Consider the following 12,901-nt stretch of genomic DNA (forward strand, 5'->3'; position numbering starts at 1 on the left):
TGGGGTGGTCTTTTGTCCTTTTTTATATCCCCAGCATTTAGCACAGTGCCTGGCACATAAAAGATACTTAATAAATTTTTATTGATTGATTGGTTGTATCCAAGATGAACCTATGCCCTTTTCCCTTTATTGGATGTGAAACAAAATTTATTATGTTTTAAATAATTCCAAAAAAAATCGTGATTTCAAATAGGACACAAAAACCAGTTAATGCCAAGTAGAAAAAACAGGAAACTATGTTATGCCTAAAGGCATTAAAGAAATTGAAATAAATCACTATTAAATATATGTGAACCAAATGGCATAGTATCTAATTTCTTAAGAGAAAAACTAACTGAAATGTAAAAAAAAATTGATAGTAAAACAAAAAAGGAGATTTCAATATTCTTCCTTCTGACCTGCATAAATCTAGGAGAAAGATAAACAGAAATTGGAAAGCCAAACAAATAATTGTAAAAAAAAAAAAGTAGATTTTTCTAAACACAAAATTAAGGAATATAATGATACCCTAACAAAAATAATTAATAATTCAAAAGCATAAAAAATCATAAATAACTGTAAAATGGGAGAAATATTAATCACACTCTTACTTAACAAAAGCAAAAAAACAAGAGAAATTAAGTGTTTAAAATAAGCATAAAAGCAGCTAAGCATTACAAGATCTAAAACTATATTATAAGTCAGAAATCATCAAAATTATTTGCTACTGGTGAAAAATTATAAAGGTAGAACAGACTAAATAAGCCAGACCTATGAACATAGTAACCCAGAGTTCCAAGAACACTAACTTCTGGGGCAGGGGAAAAGGGGACTCATTTGTAGGGGGAAAAGGGGAAACAGATTGATGGGAAATGAATTTAGAATGCATCTCACACCACACATCACAACAAACTCTAAGTAAATAGGTGGTCCAAAATAAAAGGACATATTATTAAAAAGTTTGGAAGAAAACAGAAGGAAGCACTTTGTACAGCTACAATTAGGAAAGAGTTCATAAAAAGACAAAGAATAGAGACTATTATGAAAGACAAAATAGACAAATTTAATTACATTAAAAAATTTTAAAGTATTGCCCAAATAAAATCAATGCAAAAAGAATAAGGAGAGAAGGGGGCAACTAGGTGATGCAGTGGATAGAGCTCCAGCCTTGGAGTCAGGAGGACCTGAGTTCAAATCCAGCCTCCAACACTTACTGTGTGACCCTGGGCAAGTCACTTAACCCTGATTACCTCAAAAAAAAAAACTAACCTCCATCCAAGATGTATGAGGATACACGTAAGAGATATAAGATATATAGAGGCAGTTGCCATCCAATGACACCAGCCTCCTTGCTACTCCTCCATCTGGCCTCCATCTTCAGACTCCTGGCCTTTTCTCTGGCTATTCCTAATGCCTAGAATACTCTCCTTCTTCATCTCTGCCTCCTCACTTCCCTTACTTCCTTCACAACCCAGATAAAATTCTATCTTCCATAAGCTATATTTCCTGATCCCTCTTAATGCCAGTGCCTTCCTTCCATTTATTATTTCCAGGTTATCCGGTATATGTCTCGCTTATACATAGTTCTTTTGATGTTATCTCTCCCCTGTCAGTCAGTGAGTTCTCTGAGCGTCTTGCTTTTCTCCGTATCCTCTATGCTTAGCAGTTCCTGGTGCTTAATAAATATTGACTGATATGGTAGATAGAGTTCTGGATTTGGAATCAGAAAGACATGCATTTGAATCTTACCTCAGACTCATTACCGGCTGTCTGACCACGGATGAGTCACTTAACTGTCCATCTTCCTCAGTTTCCTCATTTGCAAAATGGGGATAATAATAGCACCTACTTTACAGGGTTGGTTCAAGGATCCAATTAAATATGTGTAAAGTGTTTTTGCAAGCCTTAAAGCACTGTCTTAGCTATTATCATTATTATAAAGAATTGGCATAAATGTTAAGGCTAATTAATACCTTCTCCCCAATAGATAAGTGGCCAAAGGATTTGAACAAAAAATTTCCCCAAAAAATGTAAACTGTCAACAACCATAGGGAAAAATGCAAATTAAATAAACTGCAAAGTATTACTTTGCACCCATAAAATTGTCAAAGATGAGAAAATACCATACTGACATAGAGTGACTGTAGAAGACAAGCAGACTTATGCATTACTGGCAGAGCTGTGAATTGTTCCAACTCTTCTGGAAATCAATCAGAAATTATGTGAGAAAATTTACTAAATGCTTTAAACCCTTTGTCCCAGGTGACCACACTATGGGCACACTTCCCAAGGAAGACAAAGACAGGAAGAAAGTCCCATATACGCAAAAAATATTCATAGCCTCATTTCTAGTAGCAAAATAATAGTGGGGAAAGTAACCATCAGCTGTGGAATAGTTGAATAAATTGTGGTATATAAATGTAATATTGTGTTATAAGGAACAATAAACATGCAGAATTCAGAGAAACCCAGGAAGATGTTTGTAAACTGATGTTGAACAAAGACAGACGAGAATAACATAAATCGGATCTAAAATGATACAAATAAAAATACTAAAAAACAACAGAACTATTTACATTGTATCCATTTTGTATGTGCATGGTTGTTTTCATGTCATCTTCTTCCTTCATTAGAATATGAACTTCCTGAGGGCAGGCACCATGTTGTTGGTTTCTTTGTATCCCCAGTTTAGCACAATATCTGGCATATAGTAAGTGTCTAATAAATGCATGCTGACTAGCCAACAAATATAACAATATTGTTTCCTAGTGACGGACATTGGAATACATTTTCCTCCTCAGTAACAGTGGTAAATTACAGTTACAACATGTTGCAATTCTATCCAGTGCTGTCCCTATATTGAAACTGTGCTTAACTACTGTTGTTGTCATTATAAGAAAGAATACAATGGGCACGAGAAAGTGATTGTGACGTGAAAAATGAAATGCATAAATAAAGCTTTAAAAGTCCTACAAGCATATGTATCTAATTCAGCTCTTTTACCTGATTTTAAAGCTTACTGAGTAAGGGACTGGAAGAAGCAGAAATGCTTATTCTAGTCCTTCTCATGGTGCAGTGATACCTAATTAACACAAATTAACACAAATGCATTATTTGGATTCACACTGAATATTCCCAATGGGTTGGAACTAATTACCATATTTCATTCCAGCCCATTGGAAATATTCAGTGTGAATCCAAATAATGTCACTACTTAATGAGATTCATTATTCTCACTAGTTGGGACCTTTTTTTAAATAGTATTTAATTTTTTCCCAATTATATGTTGACGATTTTTAGCACTCCTTTTTGCAAGATTTTGAGTTCCAAATTTTTCTCCTTCCCTCTCTCTCCTTTCCTCTTCCTAAAATGGTAGACGATTTGATATAGGTTAAATATGTGCAGTTGTGTAAAACATATTTCCATATTAGTCACAGTTGTGAAAGAAGAAACATATCTTTTTTTAAAAATGGAAGAAATAAAGTGAAAAAAGTATGCTTCCATCTGCTTTCAGAGTCCCTTAGTTCTTTATCTCCTTTGTGAGTCCTTTGTACTTGTCTTGTGTTACCAAGAAAGAGCTGTCATTCATAGTTGGATCATCACATAATGTTGCTGATACTGTGTACAATGTTTTTCTGGTTCTGCTCAATTGACTTTGCATCAATTTGTACAAGTCTTTCCAGCTTTTACTGAAATCTGTCTATTTATCCACACAATACTATTCCATTATATTCATATACCACAGCTTGTTCAGTCATTCCCCAATTAATGAGCATCCCCTTAATTTCCAATATTTTGCCACCACAAAAAGGGCTGCTATAAATATTTTTGCACATGTAGATCCTTTTCCCTTTTTTATGATCTCTTTGGTATACAGACCTAGTGATCAAAGGATATGTACAGTTTCATTGCCCTTTGGCATAGTTCCAAATTACTTTCCAGAATGGTTGGATCAGTTCACAACTCCACCAACAATACATTAGTGTTCCAATTTTCCCACATCCTCTCCAACACTTATCATTTTCCTTTTTTGTCATATTAGCTAATCTGATAGGTGTGAGGTGGTACCTCAGAGTTGCATTAATTTGATTTCTCCAATCTAATTAGAGCACTTCTTCATATACCTATAGATAGCTTTGATTTCTTCATTTGAAAACTTCCTGTTCATATCCTTTGGCCATTTATCAATTGGGGAATGAATGGCTTGTATTCTTACAGATTTGGGACCTTCTTTATTTGGCTCTGACAGTAACAATGGACAAGCTACTTCTCTGGGCTTCAGTTTCCTCAACTACTAAATTAAGGTTTTGGACTAGATGATATTAAAGTCCCCTTTCTATTTCTAAATCTATGACTTACATATAGCCTCTAAGGTAATTTCTAGCTACAACATTCTACAGATCTATTTCAATTATTAAGGGATATTTTGAATGTTCTCTGGATATCTCTATGATGGTGGCCAAATACTCCACTTTTTCACAATCTCTTGATAAAACAATCAGGGAGAATGGTGAACCAGCAGACAGATATTTCACCGGTCTGACCCAGCATATATTTATTCTAAAGAACACACTGGGGCCCCTGCCTGTAAATGCTAATAATCATAAAAATAGTGATTTTTTTTCAAGGCGTTCCATTTATCAATTTCTTTGTCCTTATGTCACTACAGGATTGTCCCAGAGCTGTTTACTTGTTATTGCCGTCTATGTGGCCCCAGATTTCACTTGGCAGGACTCAAAGTTCTCAGAGAGGTTTTGTTTAACTGTTTATCATAGCATCCACTCACCCACTCATATATAAACATCCCCTAGTGTCAAAAGTCATGAATATTTTGCTGAAAGCAGGGATGTAAATCTCAGGACTCATGATTCTCTTGTCAAGACTCCTACTGTTGCTCCTGGGAAATGCACTTCTAGCTAAAGTTTCCTGCCCCTTAAAAAATGTATGCCTACATCCTCCAATTATTAATATTTTGAAACTACATTATTATTAATTTGTCAAGTGCCAACGGTGTTTTCTGTTCTATGCTGTGCATGTAGAGGCACGGCCCATGCCTAAAGGGTTTAAGATCTATGTAGGACAAGAAATAATATTTAAACAGTACTAGATGAAGAGTCTGATAATATTTTAAATATGTGCATTTCCCTTCCCCAACTCCACCCTTTAGGGGCAGGGATTCTTTGCAATGAGTGAGACTCATCACTTCAGGCAGAGAGCAGTTCCTAGGAGAGGTTTTAGGGACATACGGAAGAGTTGCGATTTCAGGTGGCAGCTTTGAATTTGGGGGAGATAATGATCAGGCAAGTAGGAGGAAGTAAGAGAAGAGAGTTGGGTAGGAGCCAAGGAAGAGGAAGCTTTAAATAAGACAAGGAAGAGGTTCATCATGGGACTGAGATGATGTGGCCTGAATATCTATAAAGGATATCTCTCCTCCACTTAGGCATCTAAGTGGCACAGTGGATAGAGCACTGAGCCTGGAGTTAGGAAGACTCAGGTTGAAATCTGGCCTCCCACACTTACTAGCTTAGGACCCTGAGCACAAGTCACTTAACATCTGTTTGTCTCAGTTTCCTCAACTGTAAAATGGGAATAATGATAACACCTACCTCATAGAAATGTTGTGAAGTTCAAATGAGATAATATTTATAAAGAGCTTAGCACAGTGCCTGGCCCATAGTAGGTACTATATAAATGTTTATTTTCTTCTCCTCCCTTCTTCCCCTCTCTCCAGCAGGGGACAGGACCAAAAGGCAGTAGAACTAGGGTTCTTTGTTTTTGTTTTTTTATTATTTTTTTTAAAAGCAACCTTGCCTTAGTTCTGAGCTGGCAACGAGTGGCAATAGGAAAGTGGAAGAGTATGCTACTCAGGGAGCCAACTATTAAATTTTCAATGTGAACGTTTACAACTTAGAAATTGATTTATCATTTTGTCAGTTGTCTAAACTTAAAAAAGTGATGGAGAAAATGTTAATAATTCAGATTAAATTTAAAAGTATGTCTTGGCAACTTTTTCTTTTCTTTTCTTTTCTTTTTTGGAGAGCCAGCTGTTAAACATTTACCAGCATACCCCTGTGCCCTTCATGGAAATAATAATAATAAAAATTAGGATGCTTAACATTTATAAAACATCTGCTATGTTCCAGGCACTTTACAAATATTATGTCATTTGAGCCTCACAACAACCCTGCAAAGTAAATGTTATTATTATCCCCATTTGTTGACAGATGAGAAAACTGAGGCAAATAGAGGTTAAGTGACTTGCCCAGGGTCACAAAGCTAGTAATTGTCTGATCTGAATTTTAACTCAGGTCTTCCTGACCCCAAGCCCAACAATCTTATCTGCACCACTTTGTTGTGGTTGTTCAATCATTTCAGTCATCATTTCGTAGTCTTCGTGACCCCATTTGGAGTTTTCTTAGCAAAGACATTAGAGTGGTTTGCCATTTTCTTCTCCAGGTCATTTTACAGATGAGGTAACTGAGGCAAACAGGGTTAAGTGACTTGCCCAGGGTGACACAGCTAGTAAGAGCCTGAGTCCAGATTTGAACTCTGGCACTCTATCCACTATGCCACCTAGCTGTCCCCAAAGCTGCCAATAATAGCTAGTATTTATATAGTGCTTTAAGGTTTGCAATATCCTAACATACATCATCTCATTTTTTCCTCACAACAACCCTGGGAGGTATCATCACCACCTTACAGATGGGGAAACTGAGGCAAACAGCCCTATTGAAGGAAATAAGGGTCATTTTCCTCTAAAAGTGGCAAAGGAATTGTTTCATTTTTTAAACAGCTACTAGGATGTCTTAAACACAATATTAAGTATGTCTATTTGTCATTTTTCATATCTGTTAATGCCTTTCACTTTAGCTGAAATAGCGAAGCGGAACAAAAATGATTTCAGATATCCAAAAGTTGACCTCAATGATCTTCATTTCGCTTCTATCCCGAAAACTATGATTAGGTGGTCCCCAAAGGGAGTCATTAGTTTCTTAGCACTGACCTGCAGCAAGGACAAAAGTCAAAGAATGTTAGGAGAAAACATAGTAGGGAGTGGTCCAGGATGGACCCTCAGGGCTCAAGCTACTTAATTTTCAATAGGCCACTCAGGAAACATGTGAAAGCCAGGAATCTTTTAGTGAAGCTTTCTAAATCTTTTGTACGTGTTAGTCCGGAGAACCCCAGGGACCCCTTCTCAGAATGAATAAAAGAAAATACATCCAATTGTAAAGGAACTACATAAAAATAGAAATTACCAAAATATCCATAGTTTTAAACATGTTCACGGATCCCAGGTTAAGAATCCTAGGTTTAATGTGACACTGGCATTTGTTGGATAAAATTCCAACAAGACTTCTCTAGGCTTTCCCAGGATTGTTCAACACTTTCCATAACCAGAACTTTTATCTAACTAGTATTATATTTAGCAACATCATCATTAATTAAAAAAAAAAAAAGAATTGTCTGAGAGCCTGGCAACAACAGCACAAAGCCAAACGGTGAGTTGTCCATTAAAAGTTATTTTTTCCACACTGTTTTCCACTTTGGCACTCCATTTCCTGTCCTGTGCCACTAATGACTTTGGAAAAATGCCACAAATAGAAAACATACACAGAGTGAATTTCTTTCACCAATGCCTGACAAACAGATTTCCACCTTACTTACCTGGCGCAATCATAGGTAACAAAAGAGTCAGTAAACTGACTCTTCGGGATATATGGAGGCAACCAGTCTCTGAGATGAATAGCACCAAATTTCCAGTTATTACAATACCATAATACCATGACAGATCCAGCCTGGCAAAGTGGAAAGAACATTGAGAATGGGTTCAGAGGAATTGGTTCAAAATCCATCTCTGATACTTACTATGTGTGTGATTTGGGCAAATGACGACTTCTCTGGGTCTCAGTTTCTTTTTCTGTAAAATGAGATTAGACTAGATGACTTCTGAGGTCTGACCTTTTTCTCTCCATCAGAAATTCTAAGATGACTCACTCCTATTTGCTTCCCTAGGACTGTGTCTTTTTCCATCAAATGGAGATTCTAACAATTATCCTACAGATTTATTGTGAAGAAAAGATGTGTTGATCAATATAATAAAAGCATTCTAAAAGTATAAGATGTTGTTGTTATTTATATCGTTATTATTAAATAAGACAGAAACATGCTTTTATTTATTAAATAAGTAAAAAACATCCAATTATCACTGGAAGTTGTTGTTGTTTGTCCTTCTTGAAGAGGACCCTGACATCAAGAAGATGATGCCATGACCTGCAAATAAATTGGATTTAAGTGAAGGAGGCCTGTGCAAGGTCACCAGCTTCACTTTCTCCTCCAGAGCCATCTGGGTCCAGTGGTAAGATATAGATCAGGAGGACTGGAGATGGCCCCATCAATGGAAGTGAGAAGGGTTTGTAGAATAAAAGCTCATGGTGAGAAGTCAAAGGAGAATGCCATACGTGTTCATTGCATTGACATTCAAAGCTAAGAAATGATGAAAATCCTGGCCTTGAGTGACCATTGTCACACTGAGGGTTAGGATCACTGGGTGTTAATGGAGTTTTAGCTACAACCACTTTAAGGAAGCCACAGTTAACTCTGATAAGGTTTCCATTTGTGTGTGGAAAGCAGCAGAGCTGGGGGAAAAGAAGGAGGGAAGGGATGGCTAGAAGTGTAATTCATAAGAATTAGCAAAAACCAAGCCAGAGGAAGATTCCATCTGGTAGTAAAGCCACCAAGAGAAAAGAGTTCTTTTAAATCACCTGGAAGGGAAGGGAGGAGAAACATCTGCTTATAGGATCAGAGACTTAGAGCCAGAAGATACTTTTGACATCCTCTAGTCCTACTTTTTCATTTCACAGATGAAGAAATTGAGGCTCAAACAGGGGAACTGATTGCAAAAGGTAGAAAGGCTGCAGGGCAGCATGGTGGCGAAGTAGATAGAGTGCCAAGCCTGCAGTCAGAAATACTCATCTTCCTGAGTTCAAATCTGTCCTCAGACACTTACTACCTGGGCAAGTCACTTAACCCTGTTTGCCTCAGTTTCCTCATTTGTAAAATGAGCTGGAGAAGGACATGGCAAATCACTACAGTATGTTTGCCAAGAAAACCCCAAAAGGGATCACAGAGAGTCACAACAGAAATGACTGAACAACAAAAGAAAAGCTAGTGAGTGGTGCAACTAGTAGAGTCAAACACTGGTTTTCTGACTCCAGATCCAGAGTTCTTTCTCCACCCTTCTCCCTCCTCAAAGAAAATTTGTTTTGTTTTGTTTTTGTGTTTTTTAGCTAGGCAATGGGGTTAAGTGACTTGCCTAGAGTCACACAGCTAGTAAGTGTTATGTGTCTGAGGTTGAACTCAAGTCCTCCTGAATCCAGGGCCTGTCCTCTATCCACTTTGCCACCTAGCTGCCCCACCTTGAAGAAAATTTGATCTAACCCTTCTGTTGCTGAGAAACTACAAGATTCCCTTCTCTGCCATTAGACTGTGAGCTATTCAAAGGCAGAGACTGTTTTTGCCTTTCTGTGTATCCCCAGCAATCAGCACAGTGTCTGGTACATAGCAGGCACTAAATAAATGCTTATTGGCTAACTGGATCATGCCCCACCTCACGAGCATGGCCCAACAGCCCCTGGTTCTCAAGCTGTCTTAAGTGTAATCCAAGATAGATTAGCAAGAAAGTTACCCACTGAAGCATTACCTCAGTGCTAGGAGAGCACACAACTGGGTCACCTCCACCTCCACTCCATAAGTTTTCCTTGGACTCTTCCCATACAGGTGTTGACAGACAGAAGCCAGATTATAACATAAGGTGAGATCATAACATAAGAAGTCTTAGATTTATTTCTTTACTTAGTTATATATTTATAAAGCACTTTTCAATCAAACAGAGTAGAGACAACACAGTACAAGGAGGAAGAGCATTGCATTTGGAGTCACAGACCCTGGGTTCAAAGCCTGTGTGACTTTGCATGAATCATTTAACCTCTCAAGGACTCAGTTTCTTCAACTGTAAAGTGAGGGGAGTGGATTAGATATCTCTAAAGTCCTTTCCAGTTCTAAATATATGATTCTAAAAATGATGGGAATTAACCCATTATACCTCCTGTCTTTGATGATGCAGCGAGGTGATGCAGTAGACGGAGCACTGCCTAGAGTCAGAAAGACCTGAGTTCAAATCAGGCCTCTAATATTTACTAGCTGTGTGACCCTGGGCAAATCACTTAACTTCTGTTTGCCTCAGTTTGCCTTACCTATAAAATGGAAACCTAATAGCACCTACCTCCCAGGGTTGCTGTGAGGATCAAATGGGATAGTTGCACTTGACATATACTAAGTACCATACAAATGTTAGCTATCATTATTATTATTGTATATTCACAGCATTATTAATTGATTAGAGCTGAAAGGGACCTTTATTTTTACCAATGAAGCTCAGAGAGATTAAGTGATTTGCTCAAGGTCAGACAGGTAGAAAGTAGCAGAACAGAGATCCAAACCAGCTTCTCTTTCTCCATGGACCATGGAGACCATGTTGCTTGCTCCCTTTTCTGTCAGCCAGGCAGTCAGTCAACAAATACTTATTCATAAATATTTTGGGGGGGGGTGAGGCAATTGGGGTTAAGTAACTTGCCCAGGGTCACACAGCTACTAAGTGTCAAGTATCTGAGGCCGCATTTGAACTCAGATCCTCCTGACTCCAAGGCCAGAGCTCTATCCACTGCACCACCTAGCTGTCCCAATAAATACTTATTAAGCACCTACTGTGTTCCAGGCACTGTGCTAAGCAATAGGGATGCAAAGAAAGGCAAAAGACAATCCCTCCTCTCTAAGAGCTCACAGTCTAATGGAGAAGACAACATGCAAGCAACTGGGTACAAACGAGATATAAGAGAATGAAAGCTTAAGCAAGAGAGGTTGAGAAGCTTGCAAATTCAATAAGAAGCAATGCAAATCCCAGGAAAAGGACTCCAGGTTCCTGAATCACATTACTCAACATTATCTCATATTAACTGTATTTCATTCCATGAAACAAGCTATTAAGAATCTTTTATTAATGGGCAAGCACCTACTGCATGCCAGTGCTGGAGACACAAAGACAAAAAATAAATAGGTCTTGCCCCCAAGGAGTTTACGTTCTATTGAGGATTCAACACGTACATAAATAAATGTATACAAAAAATATAAAAGATAAAGACAAGGTAAATTGGAGGGGTGGGTACTAGCAGGTAGACAATCAAGAAAGGTTTGGTGAAGAAGGTAGCATTTAAATAGTTTTGAAAAAAACTAAGTATTCTGGGGCAGGTAAGTGGCACAGTGGATAGAATGTTGGCCCTGGAGTCAGGAGGATCTGAGTTCAAACCCAGCCTCAGATACTTACTAGCTGTGTGACCCTGGGCAAGTCACTTAACCCCAATTTCCTCCCAAAATAAGAAAAAAGAAAGAATGTATTCTAATAGGTGGACGTGAGACTAGAGTATGTTGGAGGCATAGAAGAGAATGAGTACAAAGGTACATAGAACAGGTGGAATGTTGCACGTGAAAAATACCAAGGATGGTTTTGTTGGACCACAAAGTATGAAAAGGAGATGTATATATGTGTGCGTATGTGTGTGTGTGTGTACACATATATACATATATGTGTGTATATATAGCTGTGTATACACCTATATACGTGTGTGTGTATATATGTGTATATATATACACATATATATGTGTATACACACACACACACACACACACACACACACACACATATATATATATATATGAGGCTGAAAAGGTATGTTAGAGCCAAGTTATGTGTGTGTACATACACATATATACATACACATATATATGTGTGTGTATATATATATATATATGTATATATATATACATAGATAAAATGAGGCTAAAAAGGTATATTAGAGCCAAGTTGTGAAGCATTTCAAAAGTCAAACAGACTATTCCCCCAGTAAATCAGAGGTCAAAGTACATGAATAAACAATTCTCAAAAGAAGAATTGCAAAATATTCACAACCACATGAAAAGATACTCAATCTCTAATAATAATAGAAATGCAAATTAAAACAACCCTGAGATTTCACCTCATCCCCTGCAAATTGATAAAAATGGCAATAGTCAATGTTGAAGGAATTGTGGAAGATAAGCATCCTGGTGCATTGGTGGAGTTGTGAATTGGTACAAGCATTTTGGAAATAAACTTGGAATTTTGTATATAAAGTGTCTAAAATGTCCATATTCTTTGACCCAGAAACTCTCTTCCTGGGCTTATTCCTCAAAGAGGCCACTGATGGGGGGGGGGAAGGGGAAGTCCCTACATACAACAAAATATTTATAGCAGCACTCTTTGTGATAGCAAAGAATTTGGAGGGGCAGCTAGGTAGTGCAGTGGATAGAGCGCCGGCCCTGAAGTCAGGAGGACCTGAGTTCAAATGTGACTTCAGACCAAACACTTGACACTTACTACCTGTGTGACCCTGGACAAATCACTTAACCGCAATTGCCTTAAAAAAAAAGAATTTGGAACAAAGTAGATGCACATTGATTGAGAAATCACCAAACAAATTATGTTACACGTATGTAATGAAATATTACTGTACTATAAGAAAAGATGGTGTAAACGAATACAGAGAAGCATGGGAAAAATCTCCTTGAACTGATGCAGAATGGAGTAAACAGAGCCAAGGAAACAATATACACAGTGACTACAATGCAAACAGAAAGAACAACCACAATACAAAAATCAAAAATGAATGTTGCATAAGTACACACATAACTCAAAAGAAGAGATACAAGAAGACACTCCCAATTCAATCCCTTGCCCAGGTGAGAGGTCTACAAGTGAAGCACATGCTTCCAGACATTTCCATTGTATTAATCACTTCTGCTGATTTTTTCCTCTTCTGTTTTTTCTTTT

Source organism: Phascolarctos cinereus, unplaced genomic scaffold, assembly GCF_003287225.1.
Source record: "Phascolarctos cinereus isolate Bilbo 61053 unplaced genomic scaffold, phaCin_HiC Scaffold_4;HRSCAF=312, whole genome shotgun sequence".
NCBI lineage: Eukaryota > Metazoa > Chordata > Mammalia > Diprotodontia > Phascolarctidae > Phascolarctos > Phascolarctos cinereus.